General features: G+C 43.4%; 1 pseudogene; it reads right to left on the bottom strand.

Annotated features, from left to right (window-relative positions):
* Positions 1-1,912: 1,912 nt before the first annotated feature.
* On the bottom strand, positions 1,913-4,232 carry LOC147635749 (uncharacterized; annotated as a pseudogene).
* Between the last annotated feature and the right edge of the window lie 9,354 nt (positions 4,233-13,586).

Here is a 13,586-nt window from a genome sequence, read left to right as displayed (position 1 = left end):
ATGGGATGATAGGGTGTAAGCCAATGAGTACACCTTTGGAGCAGAATTTGGAGCAGAATGTGAAGTTGCGGGCTGATTTTGGTGAAGAGTTGGATGATCCATCTATGTATAGAAAGATGGTTGGAAGTCTTATTTACATGACTATCACATGCCTGGATCTCGGTTATGCTGTGGGGCTAGTAAGCCAATTTATGCAGAGTCCCAGAAAACCTCATTTGGATGCAGTGAGACGCATTATGCGATATGTAAAGACCACTGCACATTATGGTCTTCTTTATGAGCATAGTAAAGGCTTGGATGTACATGGCTACACAGATGCAGATTGGGCAGGTAGCTCATATGATAGGAGGTCTACTAGTGGTTATGCCTTTACATTTGGAAGTGCAATGGTGAGTTGGAGTAGCAAGAAGCAACCTACTGTTGCTTTATCTAGTACAGAGGCTGAATACAGGGGTACAGCCATTGCTACATGTGAAGGAATATGGTTAAAGAATCTCTTGGCTAATTTGGGTGAGCCTATTGATGGCAAGGTTGTCATTCATTGTGGCAACATGAGTAGCATACAGCTGACCAAGAATCCAGTTTTTCATGCACGGACCAAACACATAGACGTCCACTATCACTTTGTCAGAGAGAAAGTGCTGGGTGGATGATACAGTGGATCTGCGGTATGTGAAGACTGAAGAGCAGGTGGCCGACATCTTTACAAAGCCACTTAGCAGGGAGAAGTTTAAGTACTTCTGTACTATGTTGGGAGTACGTGGGATGATCTTGAGGGGGAGTGTTGAGAGCCTTGATAGCCCAAGCTCATCTACATCTTCATCTGTGGGTGGCAGTACATCATGAGCTTAGAGGGGCTATTGAGATTCAAGCTCGATGTCAGCGTGTGTGCCAGCTGTGCTATGTGCTGGCATGTTAGGTAGTAGCAGCATGTGTGAGATATAAATGACCGCATCCAGCTGGTCATAGTGTGTGGACATTAGCTAGGGTTAGCTGAGTGTGGACACAACACAGTGTGTCTTGTATATTATGGATTATGGCTTTATGCATTGTGTGAGAAGGGAGATGGCTTCCCTCTATGGTTTGGGTTTGCAATATAAATTATCACTGGGCGCTAATTACCACAATTAAAACATGCTCCAATTGTGACCAAACTTTGCAAGCATGTGGGGCCCCACATGCTTACAAAGTTTGGTCCCCACCATCGGAGCATGTTTTGGGTATGATGGTATGGGGAAGGCCCGGATTTTCCATGGCCTCTTAAGCACCAAGAGACTTGAAAAATCTGCACTGAGCGATAATTACCAATGAAAACATGCTTTGATTGTGACCAAACTTTGCAAGCATGTGGGGGTGGGTCCCCCCACATGTGCTTACAAAGTTTGGTCCCCATCAGAGCATGTTTGGGTACGATGGTATGGGGAAGGCCCGGATTTTCCATGGCCTTAAGCACCAAGAGACTTGAAAAATCCACACGGGACGCTAATTACCAATTAAAACATGCTCCGATTGTGACCAAACTCTGCAAACATGTGGGGGTGGGCCCCTCCCACATGCTTACAAAGTTTGGTTCCCCATCGGAACATGTTTGGGTATGATGGTATGGGGAAGGCTTGGATTTTGCATGGCCTCTTAAAGCACCAAGAGACTTGAAAAATCCGCACTGGGGGCGCTAATTACCAATCTGCAGCACTGGGCACTAATTACCAATCCAAACATGCTCCGATTATGACCAAACTTTGCATGCATGTGGGGGTGGGCTCCCCCCACATGCTTGCAAAGTTTGGTTCCCATCGGGACATGTTTGGGTATGATGGTATGGGGAAGGCTTGGATTTTCCATGGCCTCTTGAGCACCAAGAGACTTGAAAAATCCACACTGGGCACTAATTACTAACCCAAACATGCTCCGATCATGACCAAACTTTGCAAGCATATGGGGGTTGGCTCCCCCCCACATGCTTAAGGCTTCCAATTTGGTCTGTTAACCTCTGTATTTCCTGTTGTGAAGGGTTTCTTGACCTTGAGTAGGATCAGCTACTTTTGGAGCTTCCACATGAAGCTCTCTTTCACGATGCACATCCATAGGTAGAGGCTTTACTAATTCTCCAAAGGGCACAAGAGATCCGCCATAATGGAAAGGAACATCCCTTTCTTTACTCAGCATTTCCTGCTTCCTTATCTTCTTTCTCCACTGCTCCTTGGCTATCCTCACAGCCTCTTCATACGTTCCTGGATCCTTGAGCTCTACCTTGTCTTTAATGCTCTACCTTGTCTTTAATGCTCTTATGTAAAAGACACACAAACCTGTCCTTCTTCAAGAAACCAGGAGGTACTTGATTCTCTTCCAGGCCTCTTAATATTCTCCTCCAGCAAGCTTTAAACTTGTTTACCTGTTCATTGATATCTCGGTCTTCTCCTTGCTGCAATCTACTCAATTCCTTCCATAGTTCCTCGGGAGCATCAGCTTTTTCAAATCTTCCTCTTAATGCTTCGCGGAGTTGAGCCCAATTACCTTTTTGCGCCTCGAACAGGGGAATATGGGAATTTCCCATAAGTTTGGGACATGTGGTCAAATCTTTGGATTAATCATAACTTGAACACCGTTACTCCAAATTGAGCGCTCTATAGCTCACTAGATTCCATTTTCCAAGCGCTTTCCAACAATAGGTCACATGATATGGTTTTGAAAAACTTATAGGCATGTTATCCAGGTCCCACCTTTTTAGTATTCAAAAAATGGGAGTTGGGAAATTCCCAAACTCACGAATATAGTGTTCTCGATGAGCGTATCTTCGTACCATACTCGAGCCTCACCCTCCATTAGCAAGCTCACAAGACATAATTTGAATCCATCATCATCTCTATTACTCTTCAGAGCGGTCAACTCGACAGGTCATATGAATTTGTCCACATCTTCGCCTTTTCTGTCCTTGAAAACCTCAAACGCCTCGCCAGCCACCATAGGCCTTGAGTTGATCTACAAGCGATTATCACCCTGTAGACCTCTTAGTTGAAGCTGCCTTCCAATCCTCAGTGGGGGCACCAAAAAGGATGAGAGAAAGAAAACGGGAGAGTATCTACTGCCTCTATAGTATATTCCTCCTCACACACCTTGAGATGTATACACACACCCAGACAGAAAAAACTTATGATTACCCCCTTGGAACATCCAAGAAAAGTCCTCCTAGATGACAACCACATCGCAATCATCCCAAGCCGACACCTTCCTTGCGAAGCTCGTCTCGAGTAGATGTCCGTAGAACTCTCATATGCATAGAACGGAGTTCGGTAGGGGAAAATACCAGTCGTTGAAGGTAGGTAGGTTCACTAAAATGCCCAAAAACACGCTCTCTGGAAAGTTTTTTTTTTTAGTCTAAAAGAGCCATGTACTTATTAGTGCAACCCTCTTGTACATCAATATCGCCAAGCTTGTAACTTGAGTGTCCAAGCTTCAACTCCAGAGCAAGAAAGTACACCGGTAAGCTCATAGTACCCACTTTACAACTGAATGGTCCCACACTTTATAGGATTCTCCATCCCATAGTGGCACTTAGAATAAAAGTTGCAGCCTCATGGCATACTTTACCACCTTCAACTGGTCATATTTCTCTGCAAACTCAACCAAATGGAGTGCTGTAAAGCACAACACGTACACCATATACACCTCCATCAAGCAGGTGGTCTTACATAGCATCCATCTACCTACATACCCTCCAAATGAGCTAAAACCAATGGAATTTAGGCTGCAATCACATAGCCTCAAACTTCAAACAGCCATATCTCACAGCCATGGGCTTCAAAAGATAAGTTGTAAAGCACAATAGGAGGAGTACATCAAACACCATCATATGAGCCTACTGACCACCACTTTGGACACATGTTCACCTCTTGAATACATAAGCTCTCGGACATCATATAGCCCCCTTATGAACATAGGTAACCACAAATGTAGCCCCCTTATGAACATAGGTAACCACAAATGTATGTACATAGGCAAACCATAAACCATATGTACAAGGCCACAAAACTCGCGCTTATTCCAGCCACAACAACACCCATATGTATAGTGGCAAAAACAGCATCTAGTAAAAACAAAGACCTGTTGTTGGGGGTGGCTAGCTGCACCATATAAAAATCCACACGTGTCTGCCACTCTGCTCGTGTAAGCACCTCTGCTCTCTGTAAGGACACGTTGCTCATGATGAGAAGCAGCACTACTGCTAACACCATCACCCGAGGTGCCACTAGGACCAACACCACCCACACGCTAGTATGCTGTGATCTGGCTCTCGTGAAAAGGACTCTCTGGTATGCATCAAACTCATATGCACTCCACTCAATCTCTGGAGGCACCTCAGGCTCCTAATCTCTGTCTCATCGACGGCGTCGAGTCCCAAGTCAGTAGTAGCTGAGGTAAAATCAAGAGGCTTGCCAGTCCTAGCATCTACTCGAGCAAAGCGTGGGTGAAGATCATCAATGCCCAAAACTCTATATGTCGCTAGGTCGACGCGTGCACGGGAAGAGGGACATGCTGAGAAGCGTACTAGCTCTTGGGGGTGATGCAAGACAAATGGAAAAAATGTCCACATCCCAGAGCATATCCCCACCAGTACTGTCAATGTCCTCGATACAGAGAGCATAGCAGGCATCACGGAGGAATGGTGGTGCATCCTGAGGGAGAGGTCGTCGAAAAACCTCTGTAAACAGGCCGTGGATATAAAGGCAAGTAGGGCACTGTCACGTCTGAGGATCTGTGGAACTCTCAAACATGCAGCATCAATTGCTCTGCCCTATGCTGTGCAATCCGCTCCCTCCATAATCATGTGATGCTACGCCTCAGCTCTAGAACTCTCTACCTCAGTCGTCTGAGCCTACGCAAAAAAGTAAAGCATAAAAATAATTAATTAGTCTCTCCCTCTTATTAGGTATTACTTAAAGAAATTTATAACTTAGGACCTTAATTATAACTCTTTTACGTGGTGCAAGAGAAACCTACCTGTTGGATGTCAGAGACTCTCTCACATGACGTGCCTCTGCAGTAGCTGCCTCTGTCGTCTATAATGTAGCTCTCTAAAGCGGTCAATCTCCGCTCTCACCTGAACCAACTCCTGAGTGAGTCTCTAAGTGGTAGGTGTGGGACCTACCGTGACACAATCAACCATGCCGCTCATGTAAAAATATAGAAAAGTACATATAAACATGTAAATAAATGACTAAAAAAACTTAAGAAGTAATAGATATGTAAATACCTCGACATTTGTTCGTCGGTATCGATCGTGAGAACAAGCGCACCACGTGCTGCTCTCCGTGTGGTACTCCGTACGTCGATGCCAACCTGGGTGCCAAGAGCCTCGATTGTCAACATAGGCACAAATGAAGGATCTATAGGAGCTACATGAAGGGTTGGCGGAGGCCGCCTACCCTGGTCATGGAGACGGCCTCGGCTAGCACCACCACTCGGCCAATGGCTAGTGTAATCCACCTCCTCCCCTAAGACAAACTCTGCATATAATTGCTTTGCAAAGTATATGGGAAACTCGCGGTTGTTTGACATCCTCCTATATGCGGCAACATATCGACTATAGATATGTGCTGCCATACGAGGCTGCGAACACGGCGAAATAGTAAGGGGCTTGCCCCGCCCAGGCCTCACCCCACGACTATCGAGGAAAAGATCTAAGTAGGCTCCATCCCTAATCGGACCAAGATCACAGACTTGACAATATGTCAGGCCATGTGACACAGGAGCAGTGCGATGGTGGGCTATCCACTCATCTACATAAACAATATCGTGAAGGCTACGAAGGGACGAAAGCATCGCCTCCAAGTCTGCCACGATATGTAATATAAACAGTGTGTCTCTAGCACTTCTACGGATAACCGCTAACTCGCGGTCTATCTTCGTGTGATGAGGTCCATATAATAGACGAGCGGCCCTCCTCGTGGCCCTCCATGCTAAAACCTAAGCCTACACAAAGGTCCAATGTGAAGGGTCCAATGCTTAGTGCTAAGTAGCACTAATGAAGCTATAAAACAATGCTAATGGGCCCACTAATGCTAATCCAAATCAAGAGAGTAAGGAGAGTGAAAACGACTTCTGACAATGAGGCAAAAAAAAAAGTTTTCCGGTTTTATAACCTCGAACGAGGTTCGGTGGCATCATGAACTTTAGGGTTTGCAAGATGTACGCTCTGGATTTTAGGGTTAGTGAGACAAACGGCCAAGATACACACTTAATTTTAGGGTTGGTGAAGGATCGATGGTGGCTGAGATTTGAAATTAGTATCTCGTTCGAGGTAAATGGATGGCTTAGATTTTAAGTCATTACCACGACTGTTTGACAGTCGAGATTCATTAAATACCTCAATCAAGATATTTAAACGGCTGGGACCCCATCTTCCAATGTGCGTGAATGGACGGTGGAGATTGCATCTCTATACCTCAAACGAGATATGTGGACGGTGGAGATTGCATCTCTTTACCTCGAACGAGGTATTTCAATGGTCAAGATTTTATTTCAATATCTCGTTCGAGATATGTGGACGGTGGAGATTGCATCTCTATACCACCTCGAACAAGGTATTTCAATGAATAGTCGAGATTTTATTTCAATATCTCGTTCGAGATACGTGGACGGTGGAGATGGGCTAGTCAAATATGCCTGGGGGATACAGCATGGCATTGATGTGGATCCAAGTGTGGCATGAATATCTCGATCGAGATAGTGTGGTGGCGGTGACCTGTATTGGTGACATGGATGATGACTGGAAACCTGAACCTACTTGCGTGGCATTAGTTGTATCTCGTTTGAGATATGTCACTTTAAGCTTGGGAGGCATGTGTTGTGTTTTAATTGATGGCGATATCACGATCGAGGTACTCCGCCCGAGATGCATGGATGTCCCAATTTTAGAGAGAGTGAACGAAAGTGAGTACCCTCATCTTGCAACCGCCTAGCATAACACTAGGAATTGTCACTTGAAAGACATGCTAACTTGTAACTTTGAGTCTTTTGAATAAGAAATAAGAGAGACTTCAAACACTGTATGATATTTTGGATAACCTCATTCATGATTGTTTGGTTTGGAATTAGGACCTGTGATTTGTCATGCCTGATTAGTTTTGTTGTACGGAGGAAATCTATATCCTCACCCAACCTTCAAAAAGACTCGGCCTATAAAATAGTTGAACTTCAGTTTGAGGAGAAATTTGAAAGAATGGATAAACAAGAATATTCCAAAGCAAGGTGTAGTATACAATGATTATCCTCACGTCTTAGATGTACCAAGGCATCAAAAAATAAATAATATTAAATGCAAGTCACTATCTTCTTTGAGAAGAGATTGCTTGTCAACTCACATAAAATGATATGAAGTCACATGCAAAGGCTTCAAATGACATACAATTACATGCAAAGGCATGCAATGGCATTCAACACTATGCAAAGGGCAAGTAGTACCATGCAATGACATGCACATGTAATAACATCCAAATGCAATGCCATGCTGCCATGACATGCAATGCAATGTATTGTAATGGCACATACATGCATTAACATGCAAAAGGATAATAAAGATCAAGCAACAATACGAATGTAAAAAATAAACTCACATGTAATTCTATGCAAAGGCATGTAAAGATGAGAGAGAGAGAGAGAGAGAGAGAGAGAGAGAGAGGTGAAAGAGAGATAGGGGGACAAAGGGAGGGAGAAGGGTTGAAGATGAGAGAGAGAGAGAGAGGGAAGATGAGAGAGAGAGAGAGGGAAGAATATAATATGCATATAGGGAGGGTGGGAGAGGGAGAGAGAAAGAGAGAGGGGGAAGAGGGTGGGAGAAGGAGAGAGAGAGAGGGAGGGTGTGGGAGAAGGAGAGAGAGAGGGAGGGAGGGAGGGAGGGTGGGAGAGTGAAAGGGAGGGAGGGAGGGAGGGAGAGGGAAATGAAGGGGAGAGAGAGAGGGGGAAGAGGGTGGGAGAGGGAAAGAGAAAGGGTGGGAGAGGGAAGAGAGGGGGAGAGGGGGAGAGGGAAAGAGAAAGGGAAGATGGTGGGAGAGAGAGAGAGAGAGAGATAAGGAGAGAGAGAGAGAGAGAGAGAGAGAGAGAGAGAGGGAAGAGGGAGAGATAGGGAGAGAGAGAGAGAGAGAGAGAGGGTCAGAGGGAGGGTGGGAAAGGGATAAAGGGTGAGAGAGAGGGAAGGAGAGATTATGCATAGGGAGAGTGGGAGAGGGAGAGGGCAAGGAAGGAGAGAGGGATGAGGGTAGTAAAGGGAGAGGAAGCGAGAAGAAGGGAGGGAGAGAGAGAGAGAGAGAGAGAAGAAGGGAGGGAGAGAGAGAGAGAGAGAGAGAGAGAGAGAGGGAAAAGAGTGGGGGATGGAGATAGGGGGTGAAAGAGAGAGGGAGAGAGAGGGAGAGAGAGAGAGAGAGAGAGAGAGAGAAGGGAGGAGCTAAGTTCGGCTAGAGGAGGGGAGAAAGTGGGCTGAGAGTTGGTGGTGGATGTAGTTGGAAGAGATGGGAGGAGGTAGTGGTGGAGGGGTTAAAGAGAGAATGCCCACATTTTTAAGAGAGGAGTTATTAGCAAAAGCTCCCTCCACCAAGCTCCCTCAAAAATCACACTCGCTTGCATGAAACTTGCATGAGCTATATGCATGAAGCTTGCAAATAGCTTTATGCATAAAGCTTTATGCATAGAGGTTGCATTCATGTAAACTTTATTAGATGTGCTACTAATCACTTTGCTTAATTTTACGTTTTGTTGGTCTTGCACTAATCCTCTCCTTCAGCTTCGCAAAAAAAAGGTAAGCCCTCTTTTTCTTACAATATATATATTTATTGTACCCTTGGGTGGTGTCGGGTTTAGGTCTAGGTTAGTGCATAAAGCCTATGCATATGCATAAGCTTGCATAGGCTCTATGCATATGCATAAAGCTCTTATACATAAATCCTATGCATATGCATAAGCTTGAATAGGCTCTATTCATAGAGCCTATTCAAGCTTGAATAGGCTCTATTCATAGAGCTCTTATGCATAGGCTCTACTCACATAAGATTTATGCATAGAGCCTATGCATAAAGCATAAGCTTGAATAGGCTCTATTCATAGAGCTCTTATGCATAGGCTCTACTCACATAAGATTTATGCATAGAGCCTATTCAAGCTTGAATAGAGCCTATTCATAGAGCCTATTCAAGCTTGAATAGGCTCTATTCATAGAGCTCTTATGCATATGCTCTACTCATATACGATTTATGCATAGAGCCTATGCATAAAGCATAAGCTTGAATAGGCTCTATTCATAGAGCTCTTATGCATAGGCTCTACTCACATAAGATTTATGCATAGAGCCTATGCATAAAGCATAGCTCTATGCATAAAACAATGCATAGCTTTATGTATAGAGTGTATATATAGGCATATGCATAGCTTTATGCATAGAGCCTTATGCAAGCTTATGCATAAAGCTACACATATGCCTATACATACACTCTATACATAAAACATATGCATAGCTTTATGCATAGAGTGTATGTATAGGCATATGCATAGAGCCTTATGCAAGCTTATGCATAAGAGCTTTATGCATAGAGCGTATGCTAGTTTACACATGCAAGATTTACGTATAGAGCTTTATGCGTAGGAGCTTTATACATAAGAGCTTATGCATAGGCTCTATGCATCGTCTCTATGCATAGCTTTATGCATAGGCTCTATGCGTAGGAGCTTTATACATAAGAGCTTATGCATAGGCTCTATATGCGTCGTCTCTATGCATAGCTTTATGCGTAGGCTCTATGCAAGCTTATGCATAAGAGCTTTAAGCATAGAGCCTATGCATAGCACTTTATGTGTAGAGAGCTTATGCATAGGCTCTATGCATCATCTCTATGCATAGCTTTATCTGTAGGCTCTATGCATAGTGTGTATGCAAGCTTATGCATAGAGCCTATGCATAAGAGCCTATGCATAGAGCATATGCGTAGGCTCTATGCATAGAGCCTATGCATAGAGCTTTATACATAAGAGCCTATGCATAGAGGGTATATGTAGGCTCTATGCAAAGCTTTATGCGTAGGCTCTATGCATAAAGCCTAAATGCATAGCTATTTATGAATGTTTTTTGCTTCAAGCAATTGACTTTTATGCATGTATTTGGTTTGGGTTATATGTATATGGAATGCCAATCGACCCATCGACATCACACAGGACCGAGATGTTGTGAACTTCCTCAATATCATCAACAACCAATAACATGGGAAACATGTATGGACTCAGTTCTCACAGACACATGTATGTTTATACATTCCTTTTCACATACACAAAGTTTATCCTTCATGCATTTTGTAAGGCAATTCATTTAATCTTATATGAAAGCCAATATACCATCGAGCCAATTAACTCCATATGGGTAATCTACTCCATATGGCTAGTCGTCTCCATGGGGATAGTCCACTCCATTGATAGGCACAGGTCTAGGTGGTGCAGGCCCATCACGCTATGGTTGTGATGAGCCTACACCACCAATGTCGACTAGACCCATCCCCGCTCTCTCACGTCCATCTTCACCACGACATTGTAGGGAGTCTGGGAGGTCTTGTAGATGTAGTGGCGCCAAGGGAGGAGAGCAGGGTGCTTTTGCTTTGGCAAAAGTAGCACTAGGTCTCTCTAGTCATCTCCCCAATAGGGGGTTTGTCATTCGCTCATTTTGAGCCACCCCCCCAAACCCTACCATATAATGAGGATATCAATGGGGCCCTCATAATAAATGCACGAGGGAAGCAAGTCATCAAAACTAGATGCATGTATTTGCTAACTTTAAGTTCACAAACTCCTTTAAGAGTTGGAAAGCATAGGATAAGCTCTCAAAATAATATGTTATTGATGTGCTCAAGATTGAGTTTGTTGTTCCACATGTGAGCCTCCCCTTCTTGGAGGATTAGATAGAGAAGAGGTAAGCTTTTTCTCTCTAATAGGAGAGCAAACATTAAGAGAGTGGCCACCAAGAACAAAATCGAGAAGCCAAGCATTTGCTCACAAGAGAAGTGGAGGCATGCGCGGAGCTTTGTGAGGAAGCATCCAGGTGCTTTTCAACAACAAGCGATGGCGGTGAGCGTTTCACGACTACAAAAGCAAGGAGCATCACACTTTGGCTCGAGAGGAAAATCCTCCTTCATTGCTCCCCTTTGTTGAGTATCTATCTTACTATTTTCCTTCCCCTCTTTCATTTTTTTTAAATATATTGTTGCCTTTAACTAATTGTATCTTTTTTAAATTATTTTTTATAGAGGGAAATTATTGGGCGAGACCCAATAAAAGAAGAGTACGATTATGGATATAGAGCCCCCTGTCTACAAATTGTGGGCTTGGAAGCATAGGCAAGGTGTACGCTTAAACGAGTCCATTTTGGAGACTCAAGCTTCTTACGAGGAAAGTAGCCTCCTGAGCCCTTCTCTTTTTTAAATTATTTTTTATAGAGGGAAATTATTGGGCGAGACCCAATAAAAGAAGAGTACGATTATGGATATAGAGCCCCCTGTCTACAAATTGTGGGCTTGGAAGCATAGGCAAGGTGTACGCTTAAACGAGTCCATTTTGGAGACTCAAGCTTCTTACGAGGAAAGTAGCCTCCTGAGCCCTTCTCTTATCTATATTGTTTTATACTTACCTTACTCTTGAAGATGTATGTAGGATGAAGATGAAGAGGAAGATCCGAACTATACGAACTTGAAGTAAAGAGAGAGAAAAGAGAGAGGAGAGAGAGAGAGAGGAGAGAGTACAAAGAGGAGAGAGAAGAGATAAAGGGAGGAGAGAGAAGAGAGAAAGAGAGTAGAGAGTACAGAGAGGAGAGAGAAGAGAGAAAGGGAGAGAGAAGAGAAAAAGAAGAGAAGAGAGAAGAGAAGAGAGAAAGGAGAGGACAAAGAAGAGAGAAGAGAAGAGAACATAGAAAAGAGAAATTAGAGAGAAGAGAACATAGAGAGACAAGAGAGCAGTGAAAAAAAAAGGGAGAAGAGAGGAGAGAGGAGAGAGGAGAGAGGAGAGAGATAACAAAGAAGAGAGAAGCGAGAAGAGGAGTGTGAAAGAAGAGAGAAGAGATCAAAGAAGAGAGAGAGATCAAAGAAGAGAGAAGAGAGGGGAGAAGAGTGAGAAAGAAGAGAGAAGAGAGGAGAGAGGAGAGAGAAAAAAGAGAGAAGAGAGGGGAGAGAGAGAGAGAGAGAGAGAGAGAGAGAGAGAAGAGAGGAGAGACAAAAGAGAGATGAGATAGAGAGGAGTGAGAGAGAAGAAAAAGAGGAGAGAGAGAGAGAGAGAGAGAGAGAGAGAGAAGATTCCATGTGGCAGGAGAAGAGAGAAGCCACGTGGCAACTTCCCAATCCTTGGAGTGAAACATTTACAGAATTTAAACCTTGATGATATGGATGAAGGAGCCCACAAAAAAGTGGTGGGGCCTTCAAAAGGAAGCTGCGACATGTTGACCAAAGTAGGCTGGTGTGGCAAGGTGGGGCCATTGTGCCACATCATTGGTCAAATGAAGAGAGAAGAAAATTAATATAATACTATATGTTTAGTATGTAAAAAAGTATATTTATAAAATAAATATACTTATTTATTATAGTAAATATATAATAAATAGGTATATAAATTTATATTAAATATGTGTATTTATTTATTATAATCGATTTATAATAATTATGCATATATATGTAGTATATAGTAAATGCGTATATGAATATATATTTATTATATAACAATTATATATTTTTATCCTGTGTTTAAATTATTAAACTAAAGGTATATATCATTTAAAAAAAGTATATCTTTAATATCGTATAGGAAAGTTAGAGAGAGGAGAGAGGAGAGAGGAGAGAGGAGAGGAGAGAGAGAGAGAGAGAGAGAAGAGAGAAGAGAGAAGAGAGAAGAGAGAAGAGAGGAGAGAGAGAGGAGAGAGAGAGAGAAGAGAGAAGAGAGAGAAAAGAGAAGAGTGAGAGAAGGGAGAAGAGAGAGAGGAGTAAGATAAGAGAGAAGATAGAGGAGAGAGGAGAGAGAGGAGAGGAGCGAGAAGAGAGAAGAGAGAAGAGAGAAGAGAGAAAGAGAGAGAGAACACACACACACACACACACACACACATACACACACAGAGAGAGAGAGAGAGAGAGAGAGAGAGAGAGAGAGAGAGAGAGAGAGAGAGAGAGAGAGAGAGAGAGAGAGAGAGAGAGAGAGAGAGAGAGAGAGAGAGAGAGAGAGAGAGGAGAGAATCTATAGAGAGAAGAGAGAGACAGAGAGGAGAGAGAGGAGAGAAGATAGAGAGAGAGAGAGAGAGAGAGAGAGAGAGAGAGAGAGAGAGAGGAGAGGAGAGGACATAGAAGAGAGAAGAGAAGAGTGAGAGAGAGAAGAGAGAGAGAGAACAAAGAAGAGACAAATGAGAGAGAAGAGAGAAGCGTAAGAAAAGGAAGAAGAGAAAAGAGAAGAGAGATAATGAAGAAGAGAGAAGAGAGAAGAGAAGAGTGTGAAAGAAGAGAGGAGAGAGGAGAGAAGAGAAGAGTGAGAGAGAAAAGAGGAGAGAAGGGAGGAGAGAAGGGAGGAGAGAGATGAGAGCGAGA

This window comes from Cibotium barometz, chromosome 9 (assembly GCF_041138505.1).
Source record: "Cibotium barometz isolate CiBa-2024 chromosome 9, ASM4113850v1, whole genome shotgun sequence".
Classification (NCBI taxonomy): domain Eukaryota; kingdom Viridiplantae; phylum Streptophyta; class Polypodiopsida; order Cyatheales; family Cibotiaceae; genus Cibotium; species Cibotium barometz.
This window is presented reverse-complemented; position numbering and strand designations above follow the sequence as displayed.